The 12,310-nt window shown below is 51.0% G+C and overlaps 1 protein-coding gene across 1 annotated transcript in view; it reads left to right on the plus strand.

The window, feature by feature from the left end:
- CCDC77 (coiled-coil domain containing 77) overlaps positions 1-12,310 on the plus strand; it is a 58,749-nt gene that overhangs the window by 460 nt on the left and 45,979 nt on the right. The gene's annotated exons all lie outside the window — the stretch shown is intronic.

Below are 12,310 nucleotides of genomic sequence, written 5' to 3' on the forward strand. Positions count from 1 at the left end.
ACATTAGTTTTTCACTTTTTTTTTCTTTTTTTTTTTTAAACTTTTCATACTTTACAATCCACGCGGACTACGAACCAGGGCCGTTTCTAGACCTTGTGGCGCCCCCCCCCCCCCCCCCCCCCAAACGAAAGGTGAACAGGGGCGTGGCTTCATATGGAATGGGCGTGGTCACAGTTGTGCCCCCTGTAGCTGTGTGTAGTGTCCTGTGGTCAGGGTCGCCATCAAGGGGGTGCCCTGTGTACAGTTATCCCGGGCCCGGCCACTCTGACAGAGTGAAGGGCCCGGGCTGCACACACAGCCACCCGTGGATATATCCGGCGGCAGCTGCCGCCACTGTACCCACGGGCCGCCGCTCCCCGTCCCTCCCCCCTCCCTCTGCTGTTCACCGCTGATGTGAGGGGAGGAGAGCGCAGCCCTGCGCCTCTCCTGCCCCTCTGTGTCTTCAATTCAGCGCCGCCCGTGAGCCAATCAGAGCTCGCGGACCGCAACCTTTGATTGGCTCACGGATCGGAGCTGAATTGAACGGAGACACTCGCACCCGCTGGAGACTGAGGGGAAGGAGAGGCGCCGGCTGCGCTCTCCTCCCCTCACACAGACACAGGTGAGCAGCAGCAGGGGGGTCTTCCTGTATATCTGGCACTGGGGACATATCTGGCACTCGGGGGGGGCATATCTGGCACTGGAGGCATATATGGCATGGGGGGGCATGTATACCTGGCACTGGGGGCATATCTGGCACTGGGGGCATATCCGGCACTGTGGGGACATGGGTATCTGGCACTGGGGGCATATCTGACACTGGGGGGACATGTGTATCTGGCACTGGGGGCATATCCGGCACTGTGGGGACATGTGTATCTGGCACTGGGGTTACATGTGTACCTGGCACTGGGGGCATATCTGGCACTGTGGGGGCATTTGTGTATCTGGCACTGTGGGGCGATGTGTATCTGGCACTGTGGGGCGATGTGCATCTGGCACTGTGGAGCATTTGTGCATCTGGCACTGTGGGGGCAATGTGTATCTGGCACTGTGGGAGCATTTGTGTATCTGGCACTCTGGGGACATTTGTGTATCTGGCACTCTGGGGCAATGTGTATCTGGCACTCTGGGGCAATGTGTATCTGGCACTGTAGGGCAATGTGTATCTGGCACTGTAGGGCAATGTGTATCTGGCACTGTGGGGCAACGTATATCTGGCACTGTGGGGCAACGTGTATCTGGCACTATTGGGGTCATATGTGTATCTGCCGCTCCCCCCATATGTGTATCACGCCCCCACTTTCATTAGCCACACCCATTTTTTGGCGCGCGTGCTTTCAGCGCGAGCACACAGTACCTGTAAGACATTTTTTCTACTTGCACCACTGGCCGCCGGTGACACTGACCGCGGCTGGCCTGCTGCTAGTCAGTGGCAGATTTGAGAATTGAAGCCACCGCCAGCGGCGCTGGGTCCACGCCTGTACTTCCGCGGGCCGTGCCGTCCGAGCAGCAGCAGCACTGACTGAGTGTGAGAGACCGCCCTCCACCGCTGCTGCTGCTGGTAGGTTGTGATGCGGGGACTGCTTTACTAACGTGGCTATTACCTCCATGAGGGGGGGGGCAGGGCTGCCACAATTTCTGGTGGCAGCTCTGCCTGTAGTTGTGCCCCCTGTTACTGTGCCCTCTGTAGTTGTGCCCTCTGTCGCTGTGCCCCTAGTAGCAGTGCTTGAAAAAAAAATACCAGCCCCGCTCCTGTTACCCGACCGCTGCTGCTATGCTCCATCTCCGGCCACTGCTCCTCGGATCTATGGGAGAGACGTCAGGACGTCTCTCCCATAGCGCCGCACACTGCATAGACACTAGAGGTCAATTATGACCCCTAGCGTCTGCTCCCACAATGAAAAGCACCGGCAGGGGCAAGCAGGCTTTTTGCCCTCAAGACAGCGGCGCCCCGGGCAAAAAGCCTGCTTGCCCCTGCCAAGAGCCGCCACTGCTACAAACTTGCCCCGCGCTCGCCATGCAAGTGGACACGGTGCACTAACTGGCGTTCCTGGTCACTTTACAAGGAAAACGACATTTAAAAAAAAAAAAAAAAACTCATGTCGACCTTTTTCCACGTCGACATAACTGTGTCGACCTATTTTGGGTGTCGACCAAGTCACTGTTGAGCTAATGAAGCTTGAAATGGATTCTGAAAGGGAAGGGGAGCCAGTGAAGGTCTAGTAGGAGAGGAGAGGTGGACGTAGTGCATTTGGTGAGGAAAATGAGCCGGGCAGCAGCATTGAGGATAGATTGGAGTGGAGAGAGGTATTTGTCAGGAATGCCAGTCAGGAGGAGATTACAGTAGTCAAGTCTGGAGATGACCAGTGAGTGGATAAGAGTCTTAGTAGCATCCTGGGTCAGAAAGGGTCTGATCCTGGAGATTTTTTTTAGATGAAAACGGCAGGTTTGTGAGAGGTGCTGAATGTGTGGTTTGAAGGAGAGGGAGGAGTCAAGGATTACTCCAAGACATGTTAAGTCTGGAGAGGAAAGATAGATTTGGGTGTCATCAGCATAGAGATGATATTGGAAACCAAAAGAACTAATGAGCTTACCTAGTGAGGACGTATAGAGAGAGAAGAGGACCAAGGACAGAACCTTGGGGTACCCCTACAGTTAGTGGAAGTGAGGGGGAGGTGGAGTCACGAGAGGAGACAGAGAATGAACGGCCAGAAAGGTAGGTGGACAGCCAAGAGAGGGTAGTGTCACGCAGACTTATGGAGTGAAGGATTTGCAGTAGGAGAGGATGGTCCACAGTGTCAAAAGCAGCAGAAAGATCAAGTAGAATAAGTAGAGAGTAGTGTCCCTTAGATTTAGCAGCATGGAGGTCATTGCATACTTTTGTAAGGGCAGTTTCAGTGGAGTGGAGAGGATGGAAGCCAGACTGGAATGTGTCAAGCAGTGAGTGTGAGGAAAGAAAGGAAGTAAGGCGGTTGTAGACAATACGCTCAAGGAGTTTGGAGGCAAAAGGGAGGATAGAGATGGGTCGGTAGTTGGAGAGAGTGTTTGGATCAAGGGTAGGTTTTTTAAGAATAGGAGAGATGAGTGCATGCTTGAAGGCAGAGGGGACAGTGCATGATGAGAGGGAGAGCTTGAGAAGGTGGGAAAGATGGGAACAAGCAGAAGGAGAGAGATAGCGGAGGAGGCGGGAGGGGATAGGGTCAAGTGGGGAGGTGGTGAGGGGACAGGAACGAATGAGGGCCATGACTTCCTCTCCAGATGCATGGAAGAAAGATGTCAGAGTAGGTGCGAGGGATGGGGAGGGTTGGTAAGGGATGGGAGAAGGCTGGTTACTGATGGTCTGGTGTGATGTGATGTCCTGACGTATGGAGTCAATTTTGGATGTGAAGTAAGTGGCAAAGTCAAGAGCAGAGAGCGAGGAAGGGAGACGAGGTGGAGGTGGGCAGAGGAGTGAGTTGAGAGTGGTAAAGAGGCGCCGGGGGTTGGAAGACTGGGTGGAGATGAGGTTCTTGAAGACTGTTTAGCGAGGGAAAGGGCAGCACTGAAGGATGAGAGCATAAGTTTGAAATGGTGGAAGTCTGCCTTAGAGCGTGATTTCCTCCAGTGTCGCTCAGCAGTACGTGAGCATTTTTGCAGATATCTGGTGCATTTGGTGTGCCAGGGTTGAGGTGTTAATTTGCAAGGGTGAATAGTGGTTGGTGGAGCAACAGAGTCAAGAGCAGAAGTAAGGGATGCATTGTATGTGGAAGTGGCTTGTTCAGGGCATGAGAGAGAATAGGAGAGAGAAGTGAGTCAAACAGGGAGGAAAGGAAAGTGGTGTCAATAGCTTCAATGTTACGCTTAGTGATGGTAGCCTTAGGAGGTAGAGATGGGGAAGCAGGGAGAGATAGGTTAAAAGAGAGCAGGTGGTGGTCAGAGAGGGGAAATGGGGAGTTGGAAAAATCAGAAATATCACAGCGGTGAGTAAAGACCAGATCCAGTGAGCTCCCATTAACATAGGAGGGTGAGGAGGTCCACTGGGAGAGACCAAGTGAAGAGGTGAGGTTAAGGAGTTTAGAGGCAGGGGATTGTGTGGGGATGTCAATAGGGATGTTGAAATCGCCTAGGATAATGGAGGGAATGTCAGAAGAAAGGAAGTGAGGAAGCAAAGTTGTCGATGAATTTGGAAGCAGTGCCAGGGGGGCGGTAAATGACAGCTACTCTAAGATGGACAGGTTGGAAGAGGCGTATAGCATGAACCTCAAATGTAGAGAATGTAAGGGATGGTTCTGGTGGTATGAGTTGGTAGGAGTAACTAGAAGGTAAAAGGACCCCAACACCACCACCAGGGTGACCCCCAGGTCGGGGTGTGTGTGTGAATGTGAGGCCCCAAGCAGAGAGAGCAGCTGGAGAAGTAGTGTCGGGGGGGGGGGGGGTAATCCAGGTGTCAGTAATGGCTAGTATGTGTAGGGAGTTGGAAATGAAAAGGTCTTGAGTGGGGACCAGTTTGTTACAAACAGATCTAGCATTCCACAGGGCACAGGATAGGGGGTATGAGTTTGTGGGAAAGATGTGAATGAGATTATCAAGGTTTCTGTAAGGATGAGGTGAGTAACTTTGAGAACAGGGATGATGATAGAGTAGTGATGGTACGTGTGCCTGAGCTAGGAGGGGAAACTGCAGGAGGTGGGCAGGGAGGGAGGTCAGTGTGATGTGGATGGGGGGTGTGGGGAGGTGACAAGGAAGGGAGAGAGGGAGCAGGGCTGAGTTGTGGGATAGCAGGACCATGGGGCAGAGGTGAATGAAAGTGGGGTAGCTGGAAAGGAGGTTATTCCCCTAGCACCATATTATGCCCCACGCAGTAATGCCTCAGTACCTGATCATTGTCAGGGATTCTTATCGTTGTCAGGGGTTCTGCTCGTCCGTCTCCCTCCCCCGCTGCCGCAGCAGACTGTTCGGCCGCCTGCTTCAAGTAAAAACTATTGAAAAAATCCCACCCAAAATGGCCACTGCCTCAGAGGAGACAGTTATTAAGAACAGTAAATCCTCCTCTAGTAACTTAACTGTCTCTAATGAGTTGGCGGCCATCTTGAGAGGGACATTTTCAATAGAGCCTGCGGGCACCGAGCGCACAACAATGGTGGCGAACGGACGGGGGCAGGTGGGCAGCGGTATGATCGGCCTGGGCCCTCCCCTCACCACTGCTACCAGCGGCACCGGGCCCGCCCTGATAGCGGGCCTGGTGCTGCTGGTAGCAGTGGGGAGATGATGATGATATAAGTAAGGAGAGGAAGATCACATGAGGGAGGAGGGCCCTGCTCATTGGAGCTTACACTATATATTCTGCATAGGTACCCTACTTTTTGCGTCTCTTCTCCAGGAGAAGCCGGAGAGGAGACGCAGCGTGACACTTCGAGGCGTAGGTACGGACTGTCATGTAGCGATCACGTCTTGCAGTGTTTTTTTTTACTTCATCCCTGCCTGCTTCACTGGGAAGCGTCAGGATGCTGGAGAACCACCTACCCTTCCGGGACTGCGGGGAACTACCTAAAAAATCATGAGTCTCCCGCAGCTCCCGGGAGGTTAGGTAAGTATGATATTCTGTCAGGCGCTAGAACAAGCGGATGATATATGATCAGAAAGGGACGGCACGCCGCCAGCAGCTTGAATGCATGAACTACTCCACTTTATTTGCTGCAAGAAACGTTTTGCCACAAAGTGTCCACGGCACTGTACAAAGGGTAAACATAAATATATATCGCAATTACAGCACGTGACCGCCATGGTGAAGGTGCAGGCACGGTTTCAGGAGCCTCTCAGGACATCTGGTAACCTTAATCTTAATGAGGTAAATTTACAAACTGGCGGCTTACATAAACCACTGCTTCTCTGCGTGATTAATCAGGAAATTCAAAATGGCGACACTATTGTAAGTAAAACGCTTTGTGCGTTGCTTTGGATAATGTTTCCGGATTAACCCTCGTGCTTCTGCGTCAGGTTTGAATGGGCCAGCCAGCGCTGAGGTGCCCGTTATACATGTGATAGCTGTTGCAGACAGGAACGCTTAGATCCAGGCTGCAGCTTAAGGCTCTGCGTCATGCTGGGACAAGGCACAGACAAGTTCCAGTGCTGTAATAAACTGCACTAAAATATATATATATTGCTGTAAAGCACTGCAGCTGATCCGTATTAGTGTATACAGAGGAAATGTACTAGTCTGTGACATGTTTAAATGTATTTCTAAGATGTGTTTAAATGTATTTGAAAGGTAAAATAATTCACTCAGGTATTGACATTTGGAAACCGTTCTTGGGACAATCTTGCCTAGATGTGTCCACTTACCTCTAACCTCCCTGCACACTATGCAGCCCTTCAAGTCTTGCCATGCCGTGGCGTAACTTGGCAGAGCCGAGCGTCTTTTCGTGTGACTTTTTCCCTTTTAAATGCTTCTTATTTGCAAAGATATACAAATAGGATGCACAAGGAGCTTATGCTGAGTAAAATGATATATGGCATGCCTCTATTCTCTGTGCGACTGCAGCTGTATCTGCATATGAAATGCTACGCTACAGTGTTTTCCTAGAACGGCATTCCGTATGCGGATACAGCCGTAGCCGAATACAGAATATAGGCATGCCGCATATCATTTTAATCAGCAGAGTCTGCTGGTCCCGACGCTAGCAGAGTTGGATGGGACCTGTCAGCTCGCTCACGCTAGGCATCTCCAGCTGCCTGGCGTACTGAGGCAGGATTTATCAGGACACATCTGTAGCTCCAGCAAGGGGATAGGTGTCAAGCAGCCAAGAACTTTTTTTTTAACTGCCATCCAGGTGGGCTTAAATGACAGTTATGGGAATGGAAGAATGCAATTGAAGTTCAGTTTAGATTTACATGGGTATCCGGTCTTTAGGTCAACACTCAGGTCGATCACTATTGACCGACGTGTATTAGGTCGGCACGGTCACTAGGTCGACTTGGCAAAGGTCAACACCTGAAAAGGTCAACATATGCGTTTTTCAAATGTATTTTTCTCTTACATCCTAGTGGATGCTGGGGACTCCGTAAGGACCATGGGGTATAGACGGGCTCCGCAGGAGACATGGGCACTCTAAGACTTTAGATGGGTGTGAACTGGCTCCTCCCTCTATGCCCCTCCTCCAGACCTCAGTTAGATCCTGTGCCCAGAGGAGACTGGATGCACTGCAGGGGAGCTCTACTAAGTTTCTCTGAAAATACTTTTGTTAGGTTTTTTATTTTCAGGGAGCACTACTGGCAACAGGCTCCCTGCATCGTGGGACTGAGGGGAGAGAAGCAGACCTACTTAACTGATAGGCTCTGCTTCTTAGGCTACTGGACACCATTAGCTACAGAGGGTCGGAAACGCAGGTGTCGTCCTCGCTGTTCGTCCCAGAGCCTCGCCGCCGTCCTCACAGACCCGGAAGATAGAAGCCGGGTGAGTTTCAGAAGAAAGAAGACTTCACAGGTGACAGAAGGCTTCAGATCTTCAGTGAGGTACCATTGCCATTGCTCACACACACACACACACACACACACACACACAAGGCACAGCAAGGGTGCAGGGCGCAGGGGGGGGCGCCATGGGCAGCAATAATTACCTCAAATAACACTAGCACAGGTATCAGATACTGCGGAGGCAGTATATTATAAAACCCCAGCCAGTATAAACAATTTGAGCGGGACCGAAGCCTGCCGTCGAGGGGGCGGAGCTTGATCCTCCAGCACTAACCAGCGCCATTTTCTCCACAGCAAGCTGCAGAGAAACTGCTCCCGGACTATCCCCTGCTGAACCAAGTAACAGTGGGCAAAAACGAGGGGAGGGGAGGGGGAGGGCACATTGATTTGGCGCAAAAAAGTGTGTATGTGTATATATATATATATATATATATATATATATATATATATATATAAAGCGCTGCACAGACTGGGACTTTGTTTCCAGTGTCCAGCGGCGCTGGGTGTGTGCTGGCATACTCTCTCTCTGTCTCGCCAAAGGGCCTTATTGGGGGGCTGTCCCCATATACGTATATCCCAGTGTGTGTGGGGGTGTCGGTACGTGTGTGTCGGCATGTCTGAAGCGGAAGGCTCGTCTAGGGAGGAGGCAGAGCAGATGATTGTGGTGTCTCCGTCGGCACCGCCAACTCCTGATTGGTTGGATATGTGGAATGTTTTAAATGCAAATGTGACCTTATTACATAAAAGATTGGACAAAGCAGAGTCCAGGGAAAATGCAGGGAGTCAATCCATGGCTTTGACTGTGTCACAAGGCCCTTCGGGGTCTCATAAACGTCCCCTTTCCCAGATAGCAGACACTGATACCGACACGGATTCCGACTCCAGTGTCGACTATGATGATGCAAGGTTACACCCAAGGGTGGCCAAGAGTATACATTATATGATTATTGCAATAAAAGATGTTTTGCATACCACAGAGGACCCCTCTGTCCCTGACACGAGGGTCTGCATGTTTAAGGAAAAGAAACCTGAGGTAACGTTTCCCCCATCTCATGAGCTGAACGCTTTATTTGAAAAAGCTTGGGAAACTCCAGACAAAAGACTGCAGGTTCCCAAGAGAATTCTTATGGCGTATCCTTTCCCCTCACAGGACAGGTTACGATGGGAATCCTCGCCCACGGTGGACAAGGCTTTGACGCGCTTCTCCAAAAAGGTGGCGCTACCTTCTCTAGACATGGCAGGCCTCGAGGATCCTGCTGATCGCAGACCGGAAACTATCTTAAAATAAATTTATACACATACAGGTGCCCTGCTCAGACCGGCCGTAGCGTCGGCATGGGTGGGTAGCGCGATTGCAGCGTGGGCAGATAACTTGTCATCTGACATTGACACCCTCGATAAAGATAGTATTTTGTTGACCTTGGGTCACATTAAGGATGCAGCATTGTATATGAGAGAGGCTGCGAGAGATATTGGGCTGTTGGGTTCAAGAGCCAATGCCATGGCAGTTTCGGCTAGAAGGTCCCTGTGGACCCGCCAATGGACAAGTGATGCCGATTCAAAGAGACATATGGAGACTTTACCTTACAAGGGTGAGGTTTTATTTGGAGAGGGACTCGCGGACCTGGTGTCCACAGCTACCGCGGGTAAGTATTCTTTTTTGCCTTACGTTCCCCCTCGGCAAAAGAAAACACCTCAATATCAGATGCAGTCCTTTCGGTCGCATAAGTTCAGAAAGGGTCGGGGCTCTTCCTTCCTCGCCAGAGGTAGAGGGAAAAGAACGCCTGCTACGGCTAGTTCCCAGGAACAAAAGTCTTCCCCGGCCTCTACAAAATCCACCGCATGATGCTGGGGCTCCGCTGAGGGAGTCCGCACTGGTGGGGGCACGTCTTCGACTCTTCAGCCAGGTTTAGGTTCAGTCGGATTTGGATCCTTGGGCGGTCGACATTGTATCCCAAGGCTACAAACTAGAGTTCGAAGAAGTGCCTCCTCGCCGATTTTTCAAATCGGCTTTGCCAGCTTCTCCCCCAGAGAGGGAAATAGTTTCAGCTGCCATACAAAAGCTGTGTCAACAGCAAGTAATTATCAAGGTTCCCCTAATACAACAGGGGAAGGGGTATTATTCAACCCTATTTGTGGTCCCGAAGCCGGATGGCTCGGTCAGACCCATTCTGAATCTAAAATCCCTAAACCTGTATTTGAAAAGGTTCAAATTCAAGATGGAATCTCTCCGGGCGGTGATCTCCAGCCTGGAAGGGGGGGATTTTATGGTGTCGCTGGACATAAAGGATGCATACCTTCATGTCCCCATTTATCCCCCTCATCAGGCGTACCGGAGATTCGCTGTACAGGATTGTCATTACCAGTTTCAGACGTTGCCGTTTGGGCTTTCCACGGCCCCAAGGATTTTCACCAAGGTAATGGCGGAAATGATGGTGCTCCTGCGCAGGCAAGGAGTCACAATTATCCCATACTTGGACGATCTCCTGATAAAAGCGAGATCGAGAGATCAGTTACTGAAAAGCGTGTCGCTCTCCCTGAGAGTGCTACAGCAACACGGCTGGATTCTGAATCTACCAAAGTCACCGTTGATTCCGACGACTCGACTGTCATTTTTGGGCATGGTTCTGGACACGGAAAAGAAGAGGGTTTTCCTCCCAACGGAAAAAGCCCAGGAATTCCAGAACATGGTCAGGGACCTGCTAAAACCAAAAAGAGTGTCAGTTCATCAATGCACTCAAATACTGGGAAAGATGGTGGCGGCCTACGAGGCCATCCCATTCGGCAGGTTCCATGCGAGGACGTTTCAGTGGGACCTTCTGGACAGGTGGTCAAGGTCCCATCTACAAATACATCAGAAAATAAGCCTGTCCCCCAGGGCCAGAGTGTCTCTCCTGTGGTGGCTTCAGAGTGCTCACCTTCTAGAGGGTCGCAGGTTCGGCATTCAAGACTGGGTTCTAGTGACCACGGACGCGAGCCTCCGAGGATGGGGAGCAGTCACACAAGGAAGAAATTTTCAGGGAATATGATCAAGCCAGGAGACTTGTCTACACATGCTGGAATTAAGGGCCATATTCAACGGCCTACAACAAGCGGAGAATCTTCTTCGCACCCTACCCGTTCTGATTCAGTCAGACAACGTCACGGCTGTGGCGCATGTAAACCGCCAAGGCGGGACAAGGAGCAGAGCGGCAATGGCAGAAGCCACCAGGATTCTTTGCTGGGCGGAAAATCACGTAAGCGCTCTGTCAGCAGTCTTCATTCCGGGAGTGGACAACTGGGAAGCAGACTTCCTCAGCAGACACGATCTCCATCCAGGAGAGTCGGGACTTCATCAAGAAGTTTTTGCAGAGATAACAAGTCGGTGGGGACTTCCTCAAATAGACATGATGGCGTCACGCCTCAACAAAAAGCTTCAGAGGTATTGTTCCAGGTCAAGGGACCCTCAGGCAGTGGCGGTGGACGCCCTAGTGACACCGTGGGTGTTTCAGTCGGTCTATGTGTTCCCTCCACTTCCAATCATCTCAAAAATATTGAGAATCATAAGACGAACAAGAGTGCAGACAATACTCATTGTTCCAGATTATCCTCGGAGAGCCTGGTATTCAGATCTTTAGGAAATGCTCACAGAAGATCCGTGGCCTCTTCCTCCCAGGGAGGACCTGTTGCAACAGGGGCCCTGTGTGTTCCAAGACTTACCGCGGTTACGTTTGACGGCATGGCGGTTGAACACCAAATCCTAGCTAGGAAAGATATTCCGGGGGAAGTTATCCCTACTCTAATCAAAGCTAGGAAGGAGGTAACGGCGAAGCATTATCACCGTATCTGGAGGAAATATGTATCTTGGTGTGAAGCCAAGAATGCTCCTACGGAAGATTTTCACCTGGGCCGTTTTCTCCATTTTCTACAGACAGGAGTGGATATGGGCCTAAAGTTAGGCTCCATTAAAGTGCAGATTTCGGCCTTGTCTATATTCTTTCAGAAGGAATTGGCTTCTCTCCCAGAAGTCCAGACTTTTGTAAAGGGAGTGGTGCACATCCAACCTCCTTTTGTGCCCCCAGTGGCACCGTGGGACCTTAACGTTGTGTTACAGTTCCTTAAATCACACTGGTTTGAACCACTTCAAACGGTTGAATTCAAGTTTCTTACTTGGAAAGTGGTCATGTTGTTGGCCTTGGCATCTGCGAGGTGGGTGTCCGAATTGGCGGCTTTGTCTCACAAGAGCCCCTATCTGATTTTCCATGTGGATCGGGCAGAGTTGAGAACTCGTTCTCCGTTTCTACCTAAGGTGGTTTCGTCGTTTCATATGAACCAACCTATTGTGGTGCCGTTGGCTACGGGGGTCTTGGAGGATTCCAAGTCCCTGGATGTGGTCAGGGCCTTAAAAATTTATGTAGCCAGGACGGCTCGGGTTAGGAAAACAGAGGCACTGTTTGTCCTGTATGCAGCCAACAAGGTTGGCGCTCCAGCTTCGAAGCAGACTATTGCTCGCTGGATCTGTAACACGATTCAGTAGGCTCATTCTACGGCTGGATTGCCGGTACCTAATTCGGTAAAGGCCCATTCCACTAGGAAGGTGGGCTCTTCTTGGGCGGCTGCCCGAGGCGTCTCGGCATTACAGCTTTGCCGAGCAGCTACTTGGTAGGGTTCAAACACTTTTGCAAAGTTCTACAAGTTTGATACCCTGGCTGATGAGGACCTCATGTTTGCTCAATCGGTGCTGCAGAGTCATCCGCACTCTCCCGCCCGGTCTGGAGCTTTGGTATAAACCCCTTGGTCCTTACGGAGTCCCCAGCATCCTCTAGGACGTAAGAGAAAATAAGATTTTAAACCTACCGGTAAATCTTTTTCTCCTAGTCCGTAGAGGATGCTGGGC

This window comes from Pseudophryne corroboree, chromosome 6, assembly GCF_028390025.1.
Source record: "Pseudophryne corroboree isolate aPseCor3 chromosome 6, aPseCor3.hap2, whole genome shotgun sequence".
Classification (NCBI taxonomy): Eukaryota; Metazoa; Chordata; class Amphibia; order Anura; family Myobatrachidae; genus Pseudophryne; species Pseudophryne corroboree.